Source organism: Gossypium hirsutum, chromosome D01, assembly GCF_007990345.1.
Source record: "Gossypium hirsutum isolate 1008001.06 chromosome D01, Gossypium_hirsutum_v2.1, whole genome shotgun sequence".
Lineage (NCBI taxonomy): Eukaryota > Viridiplantae > Streptophyta > Magnoliopsida > Malvales > Malvaceae > Gossypium > Gossypium hirsutum.
In genome coordinates, this window is record NC_053437.1 from 15412297 (window position 1) to 15428109 (window position 15813).

The following is a 15813-nucleotide window of genomic DNA, read 5'->3' on the forward strand; positions in this document are numbered from 1 at the left end:
CTTGAAGCACACCCTTACCTTTGATATTGGTTTGTCTCGATACAAATTTGTGTATTGAGAAATGACCTATTGTCTCAAGACTTGACTCAAATTGTCTCGAAACAATGTTCCCCTGAGCAAATTTTGTATTTGAAGTACTTGTATCTCGAGAAAAATGGTTTTTTTTGTCTCGAGACATTGCTAATGAAACTTAAAATAAAGGTTTAGAAACATTTTGAAGGATTTAGGGGTACTCAAAAACTTTTCCACTTCTATTTTTTTCTCACTTTTTTTTCTCTACCAAGCACACTTTAATTTTATTTTCTTTCCATTATTCCACTCCCTTCTTCCATCCTTCTACTTTTCCACTCAACCAAGCACACCTTCAAGAATAAGGTCAAATTAAGCTTAAATTGAAGGTAAAAAAGGTGCACTCCTAAACAGTGATGGCTATGAAGATTAGACAATGTAAATTTTATTAAAGTTAGCTTATCTCTTGTTGAGAGTAACAATGATTTCTAGTTTTGAAGCTTGCTCTAGATTTTGTCCAGAACTAGATCAAATAATTTAATCTTTTACTAAAGGTTGCCAAAGTTGATGCCTAAATAGATTCCAAGTTTTGTATTAACCTTCAACCAAAGAATTTTTAAACATTTTTTTGAAACTTTGGTGGACATTTTTATTGATTGTGAAATCTAATTTTGAGTAATAGATCACTTGTCGTGAAAGTTTGCAATATGTGCATAAAAGTGTTCTTAATTGCATTGCTTTCTGCTAGGTTGGCTTTGAAAATGAAAAAGTTTTCGTTAGCCAAAAAGAAAAAAAGATGAGAAATAAATCTACTATTTCTATTGATTTTAATACCTTGTAAATCCATTTTCTCTTGAAAGAACATTGTGGTGAAGGATAAAAAGACACGAAGATAAAAGATCTCCTAATCTAATCTCCCTTTTAAGGAAGATATAATTAGAGGGGTCTCTATGAACAAGAATTTGGAAGCTTACTAAGAGATGCAATTTGTGATAAGTTTGATCACCTTATAATAAAATTCTAGTTTAGCCTATTAAAGGCTTTATTCCTGTGTAGCTTAAGGGCTCCCATATGTTGTTGCCTCTAGATTTTTTTATGTAACATATGGAGAGTTTTTGCCTCTACTAATATATTATCACTTATTTTCCTTTTCCCCACAAATGTATTTTAGTAAAGAATCATAATTTGATCCAAAATCTTCTTGAGTCGATTTGCTAATGCTTTAGAGATAATCTTATAAACAATATCGCATAAACTCATTGGTAAAAAATCATTTACTAGTTATAAAGAATTCTTCTTTAGGACTAATATAATAAATATCTTATTCATCTCTTTCAGCATAGCTCCTTTGACGAAATAAGAAGCAGTACATCTTGATAATAAGAGGCCCTACAATATCCCAAGTGTTTTTGAGAAAAAGCAACCATCTATTATGTTTATTTATATTGAGTTAATGTATGTTTGAATATGCTAGCAACCCTTTAATTTAACATGTGTAGGGTATTATTGGAAGTTCATTGAGCACTACTAAGCTTTGAGGACATTTTAGCACGCGAATTGTTGTTTCATGTGTAGGTCATTGCATTTCGATATGACAAATTAAACTCTTTTTGCACTTGAAGAGCTTGTTTTCTAACAATTAATTGACTCTTTTATTGTTTTTCAATACTTTCGATAAAATTTATTTTAATTTGCAAATTTGAGTTTGTTTTACATTTTTCTAAATAAATTGTCAATTACATGTCTTGATAAAGTTAATGGTGGCTTAAGATGTTTCAAGGGCTTAGTGAAGGAGAATGAAGACATAAATGAGCAAGAAGTAGCAACATTGCAACCTTAGGAGATTGAAGTTGCAACCTGGAGTGTTCTGACCCCAAGGTGGTGACATTACCTATAGATGTCGTGATATTGCTTGCTTCTCATAAGCTAAGGAGCTTGCCGTCGAAGTTGTAATGTTCAACCTTCGATGTTGCAACATTGAGTCATTTGAAGTCAAAGTCATGACATTGATACTATGAACGTCACGACATCAGCCATGGACTTGGAGTGAAAGAATCAAGCCAAGTCAAGCAAATTCATGACATCCACCTATCAATGTTGTGGCCTTGAGTCCTTTCTGGTGAGGAAGTTGCGACCTTGGGTTGATGGAGTCCAATTCCAAAAGGGCAACATGAAGAATTTCTGGGTCAAACTTGCTATATTTAAGTTTAATATCAGGGGCATATTTGTAATTGAAGAAATATTATTATTATGCCAATAAATATCACCTAAACTCAACTATTTGGGGGTGAGTAATTAGGTTAGACTAGAGATTGGACTAAACATATTTTTATTTTATTTTTTATATTTTTAGATAAGGTTTTCTTTTTTCTTTTCTATTCTTTTAGAATAAATTTATTTTTATCATTTAATTTCTTCTCTTTTATTAAAGACTTTGTAAATGGAGATAGATTAAACTTATATGCTTCATCGGATTCACAACATTGATAACTTTTACTTTTATTTTTTATGTTTACCATGTGTTTGATAAAATGTTTGTGTAAGATTTGAGTTTCATCGTGTGTTAATTTTATTTGATGAGACTATTAATTTATGCTAATATCTATGCTTGGTTGATTGTATGTTTAGTTATATCGAGATGTCTAATATGCCAAGTTTGACGCTTTTAGTGGAATATTTTGATAAACGAGATTGAGAGGAGAATTTATCATTATATAGTTTGATATATTTGTGCCAAATAGTGAGACTGAGAGGAGAAGTACGTGCCTAGGTGAGACCGAGAGGAGAACTTTGGTGATAAATCCTAATCTAGGATGAGACTGAAAAGGAATTTTTAGTTGAGAGTAACAACAATACAATCGGGATAGGTTTCCTAGTGTAGTTAATGATTAGTGAGTTAATCAATCGTCATTTCAACCATTCACTTAGTTTTTAGTAAAAAAAGAAAAAAAAGTTAGTCTAATGTGTTTAGTTATTAATTTAGAATTAGTTTTAATACAACTTTATTATTTGGTTTGCACTAATAATTTTCGAGTTTATTAGATTAATAGTTGCTTATTTAGTAAATTGACTTCACATTTACCAATTTGACAATTCTTTGGGTACGATGTTCCAAATACTTTCGTATTTCATTATAATTAAAAAACTATATTACAATTTGATCTGTACACTTGTAGTAAAACCACACTTTATTTTCATATCTCTTATTTTTCTTATTTTGACGCTCACATGTTGACAGTCAACAGGTAATACTGATGGTAGTATTATCTCATATGGGTCTCAATAGATCTCATATTTTTAAATAGACCTTTACTCTCTCTTTTTTTTTATAGCTTAGCATGTACTTAGAACCATTTATCATTTCTTAGTGGTTCTTTTTGCTATAAATGCTATTGATGTTACTTATGCTTATTGGTACATTTTGATAAACTCATTTGGCTACTTATAATTCCCTTTAATTGGATTTATGTTGAGAATTTTCTATATGCAAGTAGCACAGAGGTACTTTCATTTTAGTGAGATTTCCAAATTTTGGTTTAGTTGTTATTTGAACTCAAACATGCATGTTTTAATTTAGTTTTGGTATATCTAATGTGTTGATATTATATTAGGTATATGTCTAGTGTGTTTGGAGACCTTTCGAAACATGTTTGTATGACTTAAAAAGTCTTTTTTTTTTTTGCAATTCTAGGCATGAGTCTTGAGACAGGATGAATGTTCTGGACATATTTCTCGAGAGATGATAAGTAAGTCTTGAGACATGGTGGGAAAAGTCTCGAGACATGACATCTGAGTCTCAAGACATTCAAAGTTAGAAGTTAAATTAGTTTCAAGAGGAGGCAAGTCTCAAGAAATGGCCTTTTTGTCTCGAGACATGGGACTAATTTTGTTGTTTGGGCTTCCAAATGATGTTTGAAGGCCCGTTTGAACTTGATTTCTATCATATATGATTTATGGATGTATTAAAAGTTTATTTGCATGATTAAAACCTGAGTTTTAAATGCATTTTGATTTTATGATTGATCGGTCAGGTCACCGAGGTGACCAATGTGACACTCTTTATCAAATCAAGTTTTTGGATTAGGTAAAATGTGTTATAATATAGCACCATGTCTTTTGTTAGTTTGTCTCCATATATCCAACTCTAGTTGGAGTAGGAAATTTCACTTCCAAGAAAAATGTAGCAAGTATGAGCTTCCTTTTCCTCATCAAAAGTGACCAAAAAATGGCATTACATGCTAAAGGTTGATTTACAACTAAAAAGGTCTACCATCATGATAGAGGTATGTTATTCATCACTAATTTTACTTGAGAGAACAACTGACCCATTGCACTCAATAGGCTGGTTGGAGAAACAAAAAATGGGGCTCGCCTTTTTCATATTATAAAATGTCCATTTGCTTGGAAGCTTTTTAATTCAAAACTTACATAACATTTCCACTATCAAGCAAAATTTTCTGAACTTTGAATTTTGAAATTGTAACAGCCCGATTTTAGGCCTAGTCGGAACAGTGGTTTCGGGACCACAAATTTGACGAGGAAAATTTTATTTTTTATTATATTTTTATGGTCTAAAATTTCACGGAATGATTCCGTAAAAAATTCGTTCAAAAATTTCAACGTTTGGGCACTCAATTTAGCCAAAAGGACTAAATTGTAAAAGTGCAAAAGTTGAGTTCTACATGTTAGAAGTGTCCAATTGTTATGAAATTTTAAATTTTAGGTCCTTAAATGGTTATTAGACCATTGGTTAACTTGTTGGACAAAAATGGATAAGAGATAAGTGAAATAGGATATTTTTAAGTTGGGGGCATTTTAGTTATTTAGTAATTAAAAGAATTAAAAAGGCCAAAATAGCCAAAAATTTGTCCATCTTCTCCATGATGAACCAAAATAGCAAGGGGGAATACATGGTTAGGGTTTTAAAGCTTCCAAGCTCCATAGTAAGTGATTCCAAGCCCCGCTTTTAATGTTCTTTACTTTTTTGAAGTCCCGGTAGCTTAATTTAGCTGATTCTAGCAATAATTTAACCTAGGATTTATATTTGGAAAAATACCCATAGGCAAAATGTGTTTATTTTGATGTTTTATGGTAGAATATGAAGCTTGAAATTGTGTTAAACAATTTTTGCTAAGTTATTTTCAGTGAAAACAAGTGAAACGGCATAATCGGTAAAAATTATTATTGTTCATATGTGCATGTTAGAGCAAGAATTTGATGTTTCTATAGAAGGGAAAAATGTTTAGAATGTTATAAAACATAAGAAAAAGGAATAAATTTTAATTTCTGAGCCTAGAGGCAAAATCATAATTTTGTGAAACTTTAGGGGCAAAAATGTAATTTTACCAAAATATGATTTTTGGACTGGATTGAATAATGTGAATGTATTATAAGCTAAATATGTTATTATAAATCGAGAAAGACAAAAAATTAACATTGATTGGTAAAAAAAAGTGAGAAAAAGTGAAAATTCCCGGTTGAACCTTCGGAATGAAAGAGATACGAGTGAAGTTGCTAGGTCACGTGTGTAGTACTATGTGTAGGCTACTACATGTACTGGAATGATAGGTCGCATGTGCAGTACCATGTGCAGGCTACTATGCGTACCGGATAGCTTCGATCACGTATATAGTACTATGTGCAGACTACTACGTTTATCGAATGAAAATGGTCACATGTGTAGTACTATGTGCAGGCTACTATGTGAATTGGGTATCATTTATTATAAGGTGGTTGCTATGTGTTGATTCCACCGTGTATTTGTTATTATTCCGAAGTGTTCATCGGGAAATTGACTAAGTGTAATTGAGTGGTGAATATATATGTGGAATTGAATTGAAGATTGACTTGAAATTGGAAATGAGAAATTGGATTACTTTGAATATAGTGATAAATTGAATGAATTGTATATGAATTCAAATGAACTATTGGAATGAGATGTGAAAAATTCAATGGAATTGAGATAGTGAAAAAGCGAAATTATGAAAGAATACATTTTACAACAAAACAGTTTAGACAGCAACAGTTGTGTGACTTTGAAAAATCACCAAAAATGGTGAAAATTGAATTAAAGAGTGAATAAGATATGAAATGAAAGCTTAATGAGTCTATTTTTACATAAAATAAACAAAGCAAGAAAAAGAGTTATATACTTTGAGATATTTGAATTTTAGTGAGGTAGGGTCAGATTGATTTTGGAATCCCTTGTTCTGACTTTGGAAAATAATTAAAAATTTTAAAAAAATAATTATGAGTTATAATTTATATGCTTAGAATCCTTAATGAGTATATTTTCAAAGGAAACAAATGAAAATATCATCAAATTCTGTACAATGAGATAATTCATTTTTAGTGAAGAGAGGTCAGAGATATTGAGCAATGAAACATGGGTGACTTTAAAGAATAAACTGTAATAATTGGCCTAGTCAAAAATTCTGAAAATTTTATGGTAAGAAGATATGTGAGTCTAGTTTTGGGGAAAATTAATGAATCTTAATTTTGAGCTTTTTAGCCCCGGATAAAAATGATTTAGTGACTTTGACTCAAATAGACATCTTTGAATTTAAATATAAGTGAATAGTGAAATTATGTATAATGCTATTTGAGCATGTTATATACATAAACGATGTGGGATGGAGAGGAGAAGGAGGACAATAAATTATATGAATGAATTGTGTATAATTAGTTATATGCTTGATTATAATCGATAAACGTTGAAATAGGAGTGATGTTTAAATTGGTGCATTACTGGTCATGGTAAGCTCATGAGAGAAAATAAAGTTTCATAGCATATGTGTGTGGTATATTTGGCATGAAGTGATGTCATGAGCGACTCATGAATTAATTCATGTTGGTAAGTTGATGCATAATTATAGTATTCAAATATATACATAGTTGTAATATTTTGCTATGTTATTCGGAAAAAGAGTAATAAATAGCATAATGAAAATTCGGCCATGGTGCTAGTTTATGTTAAAGGATTGTTTTATGGCATATCTTAAGTAATGGAATGTTATAAATTTTGAGGTTAATTTGCTAGTCAAATAAATGACAAATGAATTGATTGCGTATTCGTAATTTTGACATATGCTTGGTATATGAAACGTAATAATATATGCTTGAATAAACTTTAAGTATTCGAATGACATGGATTTGATGGTGATAAGAATCGAATATTGAATTCATGAAGCACATGTGATGTATTATTGTTGTGTGATAGCTTGTTTCGAGAAATTGATTAGGTAAATGGTAAGTGGAAGCATTTATGGATTTAGAAGAAAGTTTGGAATGAATATGAAATTTAGCTCAATTAAATGATTTCATCAATTAAACATTGTGTATACCAGAATGTGTTAGTGAATTACATATTTGTAAATTAACATTTGAAGTTCGGTAAGTGATATATGAAATTAACATGAAAAGATTTATGATTGTTATTAATATTGATTCTGAGATAAAGTGGATTATTCAATATTGGATTGATTTAACGAATATATTGAGCATATGAATGGGTATGTATTGGGCCTCGTATACCCTAATTAGCGACTCGAAGATAATAATTTAAAAATTTTTAAAAATTTTATAACTTGGTTTAATATGTCTATAAGTGTATTTATTTTGATAATGCCTCGTATCCTGTTCCAGCGTTGAATACGAGTAAGAGGTGTTACAATGTGACATCACCAGATTCGGCCCTAATGTTTAGGTCGGGTTTGGGGTGTTACAGAAATAATTGTCATGAGCAATAATAGATCATTTCCATTATCATATAATACTAGATCCATGGCTTTTTCATCAAAATCTGATCTCTAATTTTCTTCTTTATGATACTTTTTTGGCAATAAGCTTATTCACATCACCTTTTGTGGTGAGCCTTTCATTCAAATTTATATGTGGTCGTTTGTTTGTACTTCCCCTAATAATAAATTTTTTCCCTTCGATTTTTTGTTGTTCTCTTATTGCAAATTTCTAACAAATGTTTGCTTTTGTTAACAAGCTAATTGACTAATGAACTGCTTTATTTGTCCAATCCTAATAGCTCTTTCTATTTCATCTTTCAAATATAAGCAATCTTTTTTGCTTTTAAATATAAGGTTTCAAGAAAGGCATTGCAATTGAAAGCATTAAATGAGCCCAAAATTCCCATTTAATTGTTGAATTGAACCCAATGGTCCCTAGGATCTTTTATACCATCGTATGTTTCTTTTGGTAACTTAAGGGCTAAGGGTACTTGCTCCCTGATTTTATCAATGGCTAATGGGTCATTTGCATATGAGGTTCATTCAACTTTCTCAAGGCTTGTTATTCTTAGAGGTTATAATTATTTCCTTAAAGCCTTCAGTGATCTTCCAGTATGGCGTTGGCTTGTTCAGGCTAAAATGTCTAGGTTTGATATTCTTCATAGTTTTACCTACATGATTTAGGATGAGGTAGAAGATGTTTGAAATAGAAGATTGTAATGCTCTTGTAATGTATTTATGATCACCAACCTGAAAACTAGATAATGGCTGGGTCGCCTACCTGCGACTTGGTTGAGCCCTACCAGTTGGATGCGTACAAGCCTAATAATGAGAGGTCAACAAGGGAAGCTTGCGGTCTCAGTTTGCACATGCAAATGGGTGCTCACATAGGGAGTTCACGGTCCCAGTTCGTATATGTTAAGGAGGGTCCACAAGGGGATCAACAAGGGGAGTTCACAGTCCTAGTTCACATATACCCAATGAGTTCGCATGTAGGGAGCCCCGAAGTCTAGCAGACAGATCAGAACAGTATACATGTCCAACATGCGTAGAGCCTACTAAGAACGTAAATTCTTTTAACAGTAACCATGTATATAAATATTCGATTGTCCCCTTCAGTGAGACACAACGGAAAAACACTCAACAATTGGTGCAGTGAACGTAGACAGATTTCTTTCAATTTGAGAATTTTTTTTGCAAAAATTACAATGGCTCACCCAAATGAAAATTTCCCCTTCAATCTTTCATCTAGACAAGCTGGAGCCTCGGGTTCTGGCAGTCAACCTAACAACACAAACTTGTTTGCCGACTGGTTTGCCGATCAACCGAAGAACTTCGACAGTGTGGCTTATCAGAGAGTTTCTAGTCTATTGGACTCAAACATATCCTATGGTCATGGGCTACCACTTTCTTCTAACCAAGAAGTATCGCTATAGCAATTTATTATTCTTTAGGAGTAGATGAAGTTAATGAGAGAACAAATAGTTGCAAAAGATGCGCGGTTCGAGCAGCAGCAAACTTTCCAGTCGGAGTTACTAAAGTAGAATGAGGAGTTAAGAAGGAAGGTGCAATCTGAAAATTTTGATTTTCTCGATAATGTAAATACGCAGGACGAAGGTCTAGATGACAGAACGAGATGGATGAGTTGTGACGAGATGTGAGGGCGTTGCACCCCGAGTCTCAAGACATGGATTGAATTTTTTGTTCTAACAATCCATTGGCCCCAAAGATAGCAGCAGTGAACTTGCCACGTGATTTTAAGGTCCCAAAAGACATGTACAAAGGGATGAGAGACCCATGAGCCCACCTGATGTAGTAAAATGATTATATGAACGTGCTGGGAGTATCAAATTCTGTAAAATACAAAGCTTTTTCCACAACACTTAAAGGAAGTTCAAAGGATTGGTATTTGTCCTTTCCTCAGGGTTCAGTCTGAAGTTTCTACCAGTTGGGCCAGATGTTCCTAGGAAGATCCAGGGCTTACAGGGTGATTATGAGCATGCCTATGGGGTTGATGCCCATAAAATAGAGAGAATGCAAGCCTCTTCAAAACTACATGAAGCGGTTATATGTGGTGACTTCGAATATGAAAAACCTAAAAGATTAATAGGCTATAGATGCTTTCATCATGGGAGTACAAAATGAGCAGGTCCAGTACTCATTTACTGATAACAGGCCCCAGAGTTTGGCAGATTTGTACGAGCGAGCCCACAAGTTCGCAAAGGCGAAGGAGATTACAAGGGCATCGCGTGGCACCTTTCAAAGGGAAGACAAATAGTTCAGGAACTGAGAGGGAGTTTGTAATTGGCAGGGACCTCTAACCAGTTGTTGCGAAGACAGGGTGATAGGCAACAGAGGGCACAAACATAAGGTGATTCTCCCAGGGCTCCTCAGAGGCCTTGATGAAAATTTTGGTAGAGCTGAGGCTAATTAGAAGGAGTTGAGTTTTGAAAGGGGAGACTTTTTCGAGCCGTTCAATGACTCAGCAGCACACATTGACTTTTTTTTATAGTTTTTGGCATAGAAGTTTTCCGCTTCTCAATCGTATTATGCAATTCCTTCGTGCTCAGATGCCCATGACCTAGGAGTAGCTCACTGTCATATTTAGCAGGTGGCTCTTCAGCAAGAGCCAAAGAAAGAGGAGGAATACAGATATGAGTAGTAGGATGAGAGCTACCGTGAGTAAAAATTAGAGAGCTCTCACGAGCCACAGACAGTAAGCTCACCAAGGGAGATGTAGGAGTAATGGCTATTATAATAGAGGGCCCAACATGATTTGCCTTCCTTTTGCAACGATACTCTAGCCTTCCACTATTTTCCTCCTCCTTTTTTTTTGATAACCACGTTAATAGCCCCCACATCGGTTCTGCGTTTTTTGCGCATATCCCTCAAAGAAGCTCGCAGGTCCATAAATTTGTTAATTTCTCAAGATAGACTCGTAGTTTCCTCCGAGTCACTTTTTAAATTGTGAGTTGTGCCTATACCACTAATAATTCCAGTATCAGTAGGAGTAGTTATCAAATTAATATTTACATTGCTTTCTTCTCACGAGGAGACCACTAAAATCCATGGACAAGGTCTCATCCTACAGTAACTATAAAAGAAGTTTCTGGGTTCCTCTAAACCCAAATCATATTTGGCCACAAGGGCTATGTTCGTTTTTCAGGGTTCACTCCTAATGCCTCAACTACTTCCTTGTTGTCACCTCGCCTATACCCATTGGGCTAAGGCCTTTCAAGCAGTATCGAAACATGTTCCCATGATCATAACATCTTCGATAACTAGGGGACTGCCAATGCGAAGCCTTTCGAGCTGGGACGAACCATTATTTGTCCTAATGGCTCGCTTAAATGAACACATGTCCCTGCTTGGTGTAGACCACTCCATGGGAAAATCAAATCCGTCATCGAGCCTACATCTCATCCTAATATGTTTTCCCCAATTCAGTCATAAATTAGTATACCGATTGGCAATTATAGTCCTAGCTTTATCGTAATGAGAAAAATAATAGAAGCCCAACAAATTTCCTTGATTTTGGGCCTTTAACAGGTATAAGCTTTGAAAGACTGTGAGTTGTGGCACTTCGTTACATTGACAGCAATCGATGAAGTGAGCCACCACGATCCACCAGGAAAACCCGCAAAGTTGATCAGGAGAGATCCAATATTCTTGAAGCAGAGGACAAAAGAAAGAATGCAAGGGTAAATGAAATCCAGCTTCCAGAGCGTGGAGAGGGAGCAAGAAGCATTCGTCACTAGTATCGCTAAGCATGTGTGGCCTCTCAGGAACGAAGAAGTCATAAGCATAGTTAGGGGTTTGAATCCCCTGCGCACCTAAAGCTCGACTTATCTCTTCTTCTTTTGAGGATTCAAATAAATGAGGAGTACCAACGGTTAGATGCAGAGATGCAAGATCCACCCGTACACGTGGAAAACTTAACACCATGCTCTAATGGTCGCTGCGTATTCAGCAAGCTGTATAAAAACGAAGTGATGGCTCTAAGGAGCGCCACTTTATAACCCTCCTTAGACCCTATAGGGGGACTAGATTGTTATGTATTTATGATCACCAACCCAAAAACCAGATAAGGTCCGAGTCACCTACCCACGACCCGGTTGGTCCCTACCAGTTGGATGCGTGTAAACCTTATAGTAGGAGGTCAGCAAAGGGAGCTTGCGGTCTCAGTTCGTACATGCTAAGTGGTGCTCGCATATGGAGTTTACGGTCCTAGTTCGCATACGTCAGTGAGGGTTTGCAAGGGGTTCAACAAGGGGAGTTCGGGGTCCTAGTTTGCATATACCCAAGGAGTTCACATGTAAGGGAGCCACGAAGTCCAACAGGCAGACCAAAACAGTACACGTGTCCAGCGTGCATAGAGCCTACTAAGAACATCAATTTCATGAATAGTAACCATGTATATAAATATTCAATTGTCCCCTTCAATGAGACACAACGAAAAATTACTCAATAGCTCTAAAAAATTTAGTATCAAATTTATTGCCGATCCAAGATAAGTTTGGTGAAATTTTTTGAATAATTTATATTATATTATTCATATAATATTGATAAAATAAATTACTTCATAAAATTCAAACGAAAGGATAAAATTTATATTTTTAGTATTCTTTATGCATTAAGGAGTTATTGAAAATTTTAGCTTGATTTCGTAACTAAATTGAATGTAGATTTTGTTTTAAGGATTGAATTGAATTTTATAGAATTGATGGGAGACTAATCTTGTAATTAACCTTCTTTTTTTATTTTAAGATTTTTTTTATCAATCTCATTATAGGTTCTGATCATATCTGTTCTTTTTGACATAATGCTTAGAACTACCCATAGCCCCTCCTCAACCCATAAATAGGAGGATAATGCGCTTCATCGCATTTGAACTCATGTCCTCTTACATTGGCAACAATGCCCATGCCAATCGAGCTAAGGCTCAATTGGCCATTTTTAAGATGTTAGTGATGTGTGTTGTTTTGTTGTTTTGTTGTCATTTATATATTTATTTAGTTTAATTAGATTATGTTTCTATTAAAATAGTTTGATGATTAAAAGCTAATTAGAAGTTCTTAACCACCAAATCTCCTTTTATTTTCTTTCCTTCTTTGCCGATCAGAAGTGGTCCAATTGCTCCCTCAAGCTACTGTTGCGGATTGGTGCACGCCTAAGTTTGTTGTTGCTTAATTGAATTGTACTAGGAAGTTGTCAATTACATGAAAAATATGTTATTAATTGATGTTGTTAATTTAGTATAGGATTGAATTTATTGGGTTAATGCACGTTAGAATAGATAATTAGATTATATGGATTTAGACTAGAATTCTAAGTTTGACTATATTAGATTAAATTAAGTTTTAGATTTAAGTTAAAAAATAATTATTTTGATTTTGATTTATTATATTAGTAATATAACGCGTACTTTAGGATAATTAGTTGGATATTTTAGATTTAAGTAATAACCTATTTTTTTAAATAAGTTTATTTAGAATATCTTAGGATTAATCTTTGTTTGATTAGAAATTCGTAAGAGATTAAATTAGACTTATCGTCATGAATTAATTCATACATTGAAGCGAAAGAGTTAGGTAAATTATCTAATATTTCTTTAAATTATTATTTAATTGAGTTGGTTAAATTATATGTGGATAATACATATAATTGTATCCAATACAAGGCAAAAGCCCAACAAGCCCATCTACATAAGAGGGGTGGCAAACCCTAGTCCCAAAATAGTGGTGTCGCTGCCCCTAGTGTTTCTTAAGTAGAAAACTGTAGTTTTTTTTATTAAAATATTATCATTTAGTTACTCATTGTTCAAATAAAATATGGGATGAGCCAACGACACACTGGTAATTCATATTTGGGCACCGTTACTTTGTTAGAAAATTAGTGGAAATTTATTTCTAGAATAAATTCTACTTTCTTGAAAACTCAAAGTCTTTAGTTTTCCATCAAGAATTAATTTCCTACTAAAAATTATTTGATATTTTCATTCTGTGTGATCGGTTCGTGAAGTTCAAGCCCACGCACTAAACAAGCCAGGGTTCGAGGATAACAGAGAAGATCATTTGGTAGAAAGCCATGAAATGACATAGATCGCCTTACTCAAAGCATAAGCACTAATTCAGTTTAAGATTTATTGCTATAAATAACACAAAAATCCCTTTTAAGAAAAATTTAGACTTTTGCTATACAAAAAATTTTATTTTCTTAATTGATTTTTCTAACATCTAGATGGTCGACTCGATTACATCCTTAAGGTGGACACAATCCTCTATATAATGGCCTGAAGCCCTATGGAACTGGTAGTACAAGTTAGGATTTCTTCGGTGTTGGCTCGAAAGCATTGGCGGAGGGGTCTTTAATAGCCCATGGTGTTCAACTTAGCTTAGGATGTAGGCTAGAGAAGATGTGAGCTCGTAGTAGGTTTTGAATCGATTAAAAGGGGCTCTGGTCCTTGAGCCTTGTCTGTTCCTATCATCCCAAATAAGTCCTAAGCGATGTGAGGAACTAATGGAAGAGACCATTCGTTGCCCCTTGGTGCGAGGCATGATGGTGAATGTTCAATGACCGCTTACGTAGGGTTGGGTTCAATGTTGGCTTGCATAGTCGCGCAGGGGAGATAAGTTGTGCGGAGGGGGTCTGACATTACCTTGTTGAATTTCATCACTTTTAGCAAATCTTTAGGCTATCTCATAAAAGGTGAAGAGTCTATCTAGATATTTGCTCACAAGTTTATAATTCAAAAACTAGTCGTTGGTGCCTATGATGAAAGCTTGGATGGCCAATTTATACGATACCCCCTTTGTTTTCATAGTGGCAACATTAAACCTTTGAACAAAATTACAAAGGGCTTCACGCTCCTTTTGCGGATAAACATGAAATAGGTTAGGGATTGTTGTAAAGTTTTATTTGTCAAGAATCAACTCTTGAATAGGTTGGCCAGTTGATTAAAGGTATGGATGGAATCTTTCGGCAACAATAAGTACCAAGCTTGGGTTATATAGGTTAGAGTCACAGAAAATGCCCTACACTTGAATTCATCCGAGGAACCCAAAATATTCATGTGATTGTTGTAATCAGCCATGTGATCCATAGGATCTCCCAGACCTCCATACGATACTTTAAGGAACTTGAATGATGACAAGAGGTTGTGTGCCAAGATTTTTGTGGCTAGTGACTCTTTGGCATAACTCCAAGAAGCTTTATTAGGTGCAATAATTCTCTCCTTAGTGCTTGCATTTTCTCTGTCATTAAAGCGTCTTGGTCACGATGTCCTTTATCTTGAGAGTTAGCTAGGTGAGGGTTGTCTTGAGGATGATGGTTAGGGTCGTTTATGTTGGAAAAATCTAGTTAAAAAATGATTTACAGTTCTAGCTGAAGTTTAAAAATTTTTAAAACTGAGCCAGTTTGTGATATTTATAGGAATAAACTTTTCCCAAAAAGTGTTTGAAAAAAATCAGGTTTAAAATTAGTTTTCTGTCACAGTGGAAAATTTAAATTTTGAAAGCTAAGTCAATTTGTGATATTTATAGAAATAAAGTTTTCCTAAAATGTACCTATGCTTTATGCGGTGCGAATCCTAGACGTTCTCAGCTTTCAACCAAATGACCTTCACCACTATCTTTGTACCATGAATCGTTTTGAGTGTGAGCTCGAACAATCACGAATAAAAAACAAAACTAGAAAAAATTTCTTACTTTCAGTAAGACGGTAATTCTCTCTCAATAGAAACTAGTTGAATTTATACTTAGAAAATAAATTCTCACTATTTTCAGGCAGTTGAATAATATCTCAAAGTTGTGTATTTTTAGCCCTATCAGTGTCATTTATTTATAAGGAGAGATAAAAAAATCTTGGTTGAATTAGTAGAATACAAATAATACTTATTCGATAGAAAAACTAGTCTCCTAGTTTAACTAGAAGATAGGGGCAGCACACTCTAGTTAAATATACCAGGGTTGTTACGCCTCATATGTATTATGAGGGGTTTAGGGCCTCTCTTGTATCAGGTCCAATCATATGTGTTTCCTGGACTTTTAACCTAACACTTTATAAT